The sequence below is a fragment of the Crocuta crocuta genome, unplaced genomic scaffold, assembly GCF_008692635.1.
Source record: "Crocuta crocuta isolate KB4526 unplaced genomic scaffold, BGI_CrCroc_1.0 scaffold299, whole genome shotgun sequence".
Classification (NCBI taxonomy): Eukaryota; Metazoa; Chordata; class Mammalia; order Carnivora; family Hyaenidae; genus Crocuta; species Crocuta crocuta.
Genome location: NW_027532747.1, coordinates 12468270 through 12475288, shown reverse-complemented (window position 1 = coordinate 12475288; position 7019 = coordinate 12468270). Strand labels below are relative to the sequence as shown.

The window sequence follows — 7019 nt, the reverse complement described above, 5'->3', positions numbered from 1 at the left end:
CGAATCGTGAGATTGTGACCTGAGCCGAGCTCAAGAGCCAGACGCTTAACCAACTGTACCACCCAGATGCCCCAAGACCAAAGACTTCAAAAAGCAGTTCTACAGCACAGGCCCCTAGAGCAAGAAAAGTGTCCCACCTACTTGTCTCTGTCTCCATTTCTGCGTGGGGTTCCATTTCTCCTCTGGGGTTCCCCCGTGGGGTTCCATTTCTCCCGTGGGGTTCCCCCGTGGGGTTCCATTTCTCCCGTGGGGTTCTGCCTTCCCTCAGGAGGCGTGTGATGGCTGGCAGAGCTGGGGCTGCTCCTGACTTTGCAGAAGTGTGGATTTACGTGATGAAAACCTTTTTGGCCAGTTATTCCTTTTGCACCATGGGGTAGGGTTTGAGCTCAATGGCAACGTGCGTCTGCACAACTTTTGGCACTTTCTTATTGTTCATAAATCATTCAGTTAAACGACCGTTGTAGGATGTCTGGGGTCTCCAGGTAATTCTCCCTGATATAATCCTATTGTTCCTGCTTTAAAACTGTCAGTTCAACTCAGAAAACTCCTAGGCCACACGTCAGAAGGTATTAAAGGCAGTGGCTTCACTAAAATCCAGATGAGAAACTCCAATGTGCCCAGATGTCTGAAAGGCTGTCCTAACGCATCTAGAGTTTTCATTCTGTAGGTCAAGGCCAGAACTATTTCTTTATTTTTTATAAAATTTCTTTAATGTTTATTTATTTTTGAGAGGGGGGAGGGGGAGAGGAAGGGGGGCGGGGAGACACAGAATCCGAAGCAGGCTCCAGGCTCTGAGCTGTCAGTCGTCTCCAATTCACGAATTGGGAGAGCATGACCTGAGCCAAAGTAAGACACTCAACCGGTTGAGCCACCCAGGCTCCCCCACAACTATTTCTATCTCCAAAACAATGAGTTCCTTTAAGCAACTAGAAGCCCAAATGCTACAATGTTACCCCCAATGATTTCTGTTCTTCTTGAAAAGTAGCATCATCTATTAATAAAAAGAAATTAATAATAATTAATAGTTGTACGCAGCACTGTATTTTCAGGTACTGTATTACACCTTAGAATTTTACTTTATGTAACCCTTATAATATATATTAATTCAAAAAGTTTGTTTGTTTAAAGTAAACTCTACACTCAACATGAGGCTTGAACTCACCCTCTGGAGATCAAGAGTTGCATGCTCTACCAACTGAGCCAGTCAGAGACCCACAAAGTATGCTTATTGAATCACTATAGTCTTGACAAGTCCCTCCCTCATGGAGCTACTGTTCCATCACCATGGAAAGATTAAAAAATTTTTTTAAATGTTTATGTATTTTTGAGAGAGAGAGAGAGAGAGAGAGAGAGAGAGTCTGAAGCAGGCTCTACAATGTCAGCACAGAGCCTGACATGGGGCTCGAACTCACAAGCCATGAGACCATGACCTGAGCCAAAGATGGACCCTTTCCCGACTGGGCCTACCACCTCCCCACCCCACACCCCCTCATGGAAAGATTTGAGGCAGACACAAAACAGTGCTCTGTGCCACATCCCCTCCACCCACCTCTGGCTGCAGCTGTGGCTGGGATGGACAGCTCCCCACCTCAAGTGGCCTCTCATTTGAGGAATGAGGGAAGGAGAGGCCTCACCTCACAAGAAGATGCAGCCTGGAAGGGCAGGGAAGTTTGCCTCAAAGGATAGAGATGGGAGGCAATGGAGAGATGTCAGGCCTTTCACCCTCAATAGAAACACTTTGCATGTAATCCCTTTAGGACACCCAATAGGAGTGAGTCCCACTGGCTTAGCAAGGCTTAAAAGGCCCCCTTAATGGACTTTTCCTCCTTCTCTGCCCCCACTCAAGGCTGCTTTCCTCCTGCTTCCTAGATGACCTTCCAAATAAACTACCTTTCCTCACATCCTTGTCTAAGCTCTTCTTTAAGGAAACTCAAACTGAACTATTACACCCATTTTACAGATGTGGACATTGAGGCAAAGTCCCTTAAAGTCTCACAGTCATAAGCAGCAGAGCCAGGACTCACACCACATTTGTCTGACCCCAAGGCACATGGATTCCACATCTGTCTCCCTCTACCAGATGGCTTAGTGCTGCCCCATTTGAACTAGAATTTATACTCATGGTCCTTTTCAAAGCAGCCCATTCCATCATTGGGCAGTTCAAATGATGGGGAAGCTTTGAGTGATATCTCATCTTTGAGCCCATATCTTTATCCATCCATCCATTCCTGCATGCATTTATTCTTCACCAGCAAGCATGTATTCATCAGGGTCACAGGGTCAGGCACCGTGCTAGGCTCTAAGGAGGCAGACCTGGTCCCTTTGCTCACAGAGCTTCCTGCCCATGACTGATGAGCACTGTGCACAGAGTGGTGCTTGCTGTGCACTGTGGGAGCATGGAGTGAGCACCTCATCTGGCCAAGCTGCCCTCTGCAGTATCCTCGAAAAGGTACTCCCTTGTCTACACAGCAGCCCTGTAGGTGATGGCTACAGATTCACATCCACCGAGACTTCTGTTATTCATGTCCCTCAGCCCAAGTCTTAATGGGCCTTGATAGCAGAATGGGGCCCATACCTCTGGTGCAATCACACAAAAACCCAATGCAACATGCACCCCCATAATGGGTTATGAGACCCAGCTCTCAGCTGGGAGTGTGGAAACTGTGGCCGAGTCTCTGAACCTGTCCCCAAGGTTAGCGCTTGGAAGACCCCACTGGACCCGTCCTGCTTGAGTCATTCATGCCTCACTCCTCAGCTCTCCTTTCTCCAAATCTGTTGACAGCACAGGCCTAAGATGTCTGAATAGATCCTAGGAAGCCAAAAACAATATTATATTCCATTTTCCCTTGTGTTACATACATGAGGTATTCATTTACATGGTCAATTACTAGGTCATTGGAATCTGCCTTATTAAAAAAAATAGGTCATGACACTGCTAGATTTGTCTGCTTTCTTAGATTTCAGAAGGTCCCAGGGCAAGGCAACACATTGTTTGGCAATTAGGCTGCTACTGAGGCTGGAGCAGTTCAAAAGCAGCTACAGAAGTGACTTATTTTCATATAACCTTCCCTGCAACATGAATGAGTGCTCGAAGTTTGATTGCCTTCCCTCTGATCTATTAAGTTTTCTTTTGGATTTTTCCTTTCCTTAAGTAACATTTTGAAGATAAAATTCTGCACACTCAACCCTGGAAGTCTTGGAAAGGCAAAGCTCGGAAGCGTGGAAAATGAAGCTACAACCTAGAACAACCTGTCCATCCATTCAACTCACCCTCCTTCCTGTATCCCAGCCTTTAGTGATGATACCAAATCCACAGGCTTTGTCTCTTCCACTGTGATAGGCAAGGGGTAGAAATCAACTGGAATCTCAGAAAGTCCCATCAGCCTACCCTTCTGTCTATACATCTCTCTCCTCCATCCATTTATTAATGTATTCAATAAATGTTAAGTACCTATTACCTGTCAGGAACTGTGTTAGAGGCTATGCTAAGATCTTGAGACACTGCAGCAAATAACAGAATCAGACCTCTTTTTATGGGGCTTACCATCTAGCGGGGGATGGACATTATGCAGATAATTTTACAAATAACTAGTTAAAATTGTGATCGATGTCCCTAGGGAGAGTTTAAGGTGCTCTGTGAGCCTATAAGCACAAGGTCCTAATAGAGCCCCGAGGAGGTGACATTTAAGCAGGTGAAGAGATGCGGTGGGAGGTAGATGTTAACAAAGTAAAGAAGAGAAGGAGAGGGAGGGCAAGGGATTCAGGTGGAAGGGTCGGCATAAGGACCACTGGGCAGAGGGATTACTTCAAGGTGCACATGGAGGCCCATGAAGCTAAGGGGTCAGAGCAAAGGGGAGGGGCAGTTGGGCATAATGGGCTGGAGAAAGAAGCTGTGGCCCCATGGAGCAGAATGTGGGAGAAGATGGGAAGCCAAGAGGGAGCATTAAACATCGGTGACATGGGGCGCCTGGGTGGCTTAGTCGGTTAAGCGTCCGACTTTCGCTTAGGTCATGATCTCGCGGTTCGTGGGTTCGAGCCCCGCGTCGGGCTCTGTGCTGACTGCCGGCTCAGAGCCTGGAGCCTGTTTCAGTCTGTGACTCCCTCTCTCTGACCCTCCCCTGTTCACGCTGTCTCTCTCTCTCTCTCCTAGAAATAAATAAAAAACATTAAAAAAAAAAAAACATCGGTGACAGTCAGATTTGTGTTCAACAAGGTCACACCACTAATTGTTGTCTAGGGAGTGAACCCTGGGGGGTGGAGTGGACCAAGGGGTTGTGGGGCAGGGGAAAGATGCAGGGGGAGCTTCTAGAGGCCGGTGCATTGTCCAGGGATCGGTGGCCATGGCCAGGACTGAAACGGGAGTAGTGGAGGTGAAGAGAAGTGGAAAGGTTAAGGTGCATTTTGGAAGGCACGCACTTGGACTCCCCAGTGCTCTGGGGCAGTCTGCAGGGGCCCCTGGACAGTACACAGCATCAGAGTCAAGCCAGACCCTCAGCAGCTCTCTGCCTCCCAATCCATGGCTGCAAGAGGATCTACGGGGTCAGAGGGAGATACTTTACCTTCTCCCCTTCCACTTTTCTGTGTTTCTCCTGAGACTGTGGTATGCCAGCCAAGACCCTGCTCTCTAATTGCCTCTTACGGGTCAATTAACCAAGGAGGGTCTAAATTTAGGGGTTTTTTTGTACCTCTCCCCTCTCTTTCTCTTCACATCCATAGCACTTACCAGCCTACTGGGTATACAATCAACATTCAAGTACTACTTGGGGATTATTACAGAGCCATCACTCTATAGTAATCTCAAAACAGGTAAGAATCAGACGCATTCTCACCTCCATCCTGTTGTAATTCCACATCAGCCTTCAAGTCAGCTGAAAAACTATACAAATTAAGGAAGAAGACAAGAGTAGTAAGTTCCCTACAGCCTAGAACATGAAGTCGGAAAAACCACATCGTCATAATTCATGGTTGCAAGAATAACAACAACAACAAAAAAACAGCATCAAAAGGTGAAGTGGCTTAGCTTTCTTAATAATTTTTTATAATTACAATTAATGTAATTTTAATTTTTATAATACCCTCTCTTTTCTTCTTGTCTTGTTGGTATGTACACCATTAAAGTTCTGTCCTGTGCTCGTGGCAGACATCACTAATGTCTGTACATAATATTAAACCTATTTGCCATCCCTATTCTTAACTTTTTGATCAAAATAATCAATCTGGGAAGATTCAAGGTAGGTAAGCCTTCTACTTATCCTAGATATAGGTTGTCAATTCTTCTTTTAAAGATTTCTATGGTTCTTGACACCCATGTCATACTTCATTGCCCATCCTGCCGTGGCTTATCCTGAAAACAGATTTCTTTTTTTATATTTACCTTAACTCCCTTCTGTGTACATTTCAGAGAATACTTCATGGAATTACGAGGATACAAAGAACTTGCTGTCCAGATCTTCTCAACCTTCCACAGCTAGTCTGCTGTTTGGGAATCATTGCCCTGGGGAGCTCTGAACCCAACAGAAGTGTGCCCACGTTGTAACAACAGCAAATCAAACAGTGACCTTTCAGAGTTTCTCAGTTTACAACAATTAGGCTTCCGCGCATATTAGCCATAAGACAGGGCTATTCTGCAGCTTCTCAACGAGATAATAGTATTTTGACTATTTAGTCCTCACTTCTTTCAGAAATAGAGATGCAAAGAGAGCCTCTTGCTCCATAGCAAGCAGAGGAAGGGAGGAGAGTCAGAAGAAAGTGACCCAAGTGCCGGGGTCATGAACGGAATCGAAAGTGCGAAGGTGGCTTCCTCTTACGTGACCCAGGCCACATGGAGTTAGACCCTCCAACCCCAAATCCCATTCCTGGGATTTGTACATTTGTACAGTCCCACTTGCCTGGTCTGGCCTCCTCCGGACACAACTTTGCACAGTGCTGGGCTCCTGTGTACACTAGGGGGCGCAAGGAAGCTGTTCTCCGGCTTGGCCCTAAGGAAGTCTCACCGGCGCCGAAGAGACAAGATGATGACTACCAGGAGTTACTCTTTCACTTCAGAAAGTGCTGAGAGTGGAAGGGTGTCTTGGACTGGAGTCTAGAAAGGAGAACAACATCCTCGCTAATTGCTTTAAGCTGTTTTCTGATTTTCTTTTCAGAGCAGACCCCGCCCCCGAGAAGTGGGGATGAAGGGGAGGTTATGTAAGGCAGCAGACCTGCTCCTTGGCTGGCCTGGCAGCCTTTCAGCCGCCCGGGGTGAGTCAACACCTGGGAGATGGCATCCAAGGGCGGCTCTTTCAAGCTGGCTGGAACTTTCTACCATTATGCCGAGGCCACTGTTTGACCCATTCCCAGGCGAGGGAGGCGGGAGCTGATCACGTCCCCGGGTCGTGCCTGTTCCTGGCACTAGACCATGGAAAGAAGCCGACAGGGCTCTTTCCAAACTTTAGTGCTGGCGTTGGGGAAATGGGGCAATACTTTCCACCCCAGCTCAATTCACATAATAGTCTTCTGCTCCACTGGCCTACTTTTCGCTTGGAGTGGAAGGAAGCCAGCTTGAGGAAGCGGAGCCGTCTTCCCTGCCCTGCTCTCCACGCACTCTTCCAGAACCTTCAACAGAGACCTTGTTCTCTGGAGCTGGAGGACTGTGGATGGTGACCATAGCTTCCCAGTCGATCACGGGGAAATGAGTTGAGGACATCAGCACAGGGATTTTATTGCCAAATATTTCTTTCCCTGGGAGAACAACGCATTCAAACTGCCGAGTGGAGATTGGAGTTGGTCCAGCCATAAACCAACTTAATGAACACTAATAGAGAACTGCAATTATTGTTGACTTCAAAATGCAAACAAGAACTTTAGACACTGATCCCTATCAGCCAGTCAGGCCCGACACAGATGCCAGGCTCTGTTTTTGCTGTTGCTTAGCAATGGAAAATGAAGTGTTCCTGTCTCTTATCACTGGAGTTAGAGGTAGGACAATGAGTCTTATTGGGCTGAATAGGTATGAAATTAGTTTATTCTTTCGCACTTGG

General features: G+C 46.9%; 1 long non-coding RNA gene across 2 annotated transcripts; it reads right to left on the bottom strand.

Annotated features, from left to right (window-relative positions):
• Positions 1-745: 745 nt before the first annotated feature.
• On the bottom strand, positions 746-4877 carry LOC144245552 (uncharacterized). Of its 2 annotated transcripts, none has more exons than XR_013339291.1 (3): positions 4830-4877; positions 954-991; positions 746-836 (listed from the first exon to the last, which is right to left on the bottom strand). It is a non-coding gene; the product is annotated as an uncharacterized LOC144245552 (long non-coding RNA). The 2 variants fall into 2 exon arrangements; XR_013339290.1 differs by lacking the exon at positions 4830-4877 and adding an exon at positions 1550-1637.
• Positions 4878-7019: the final 2142 nt, after the last annotated feature.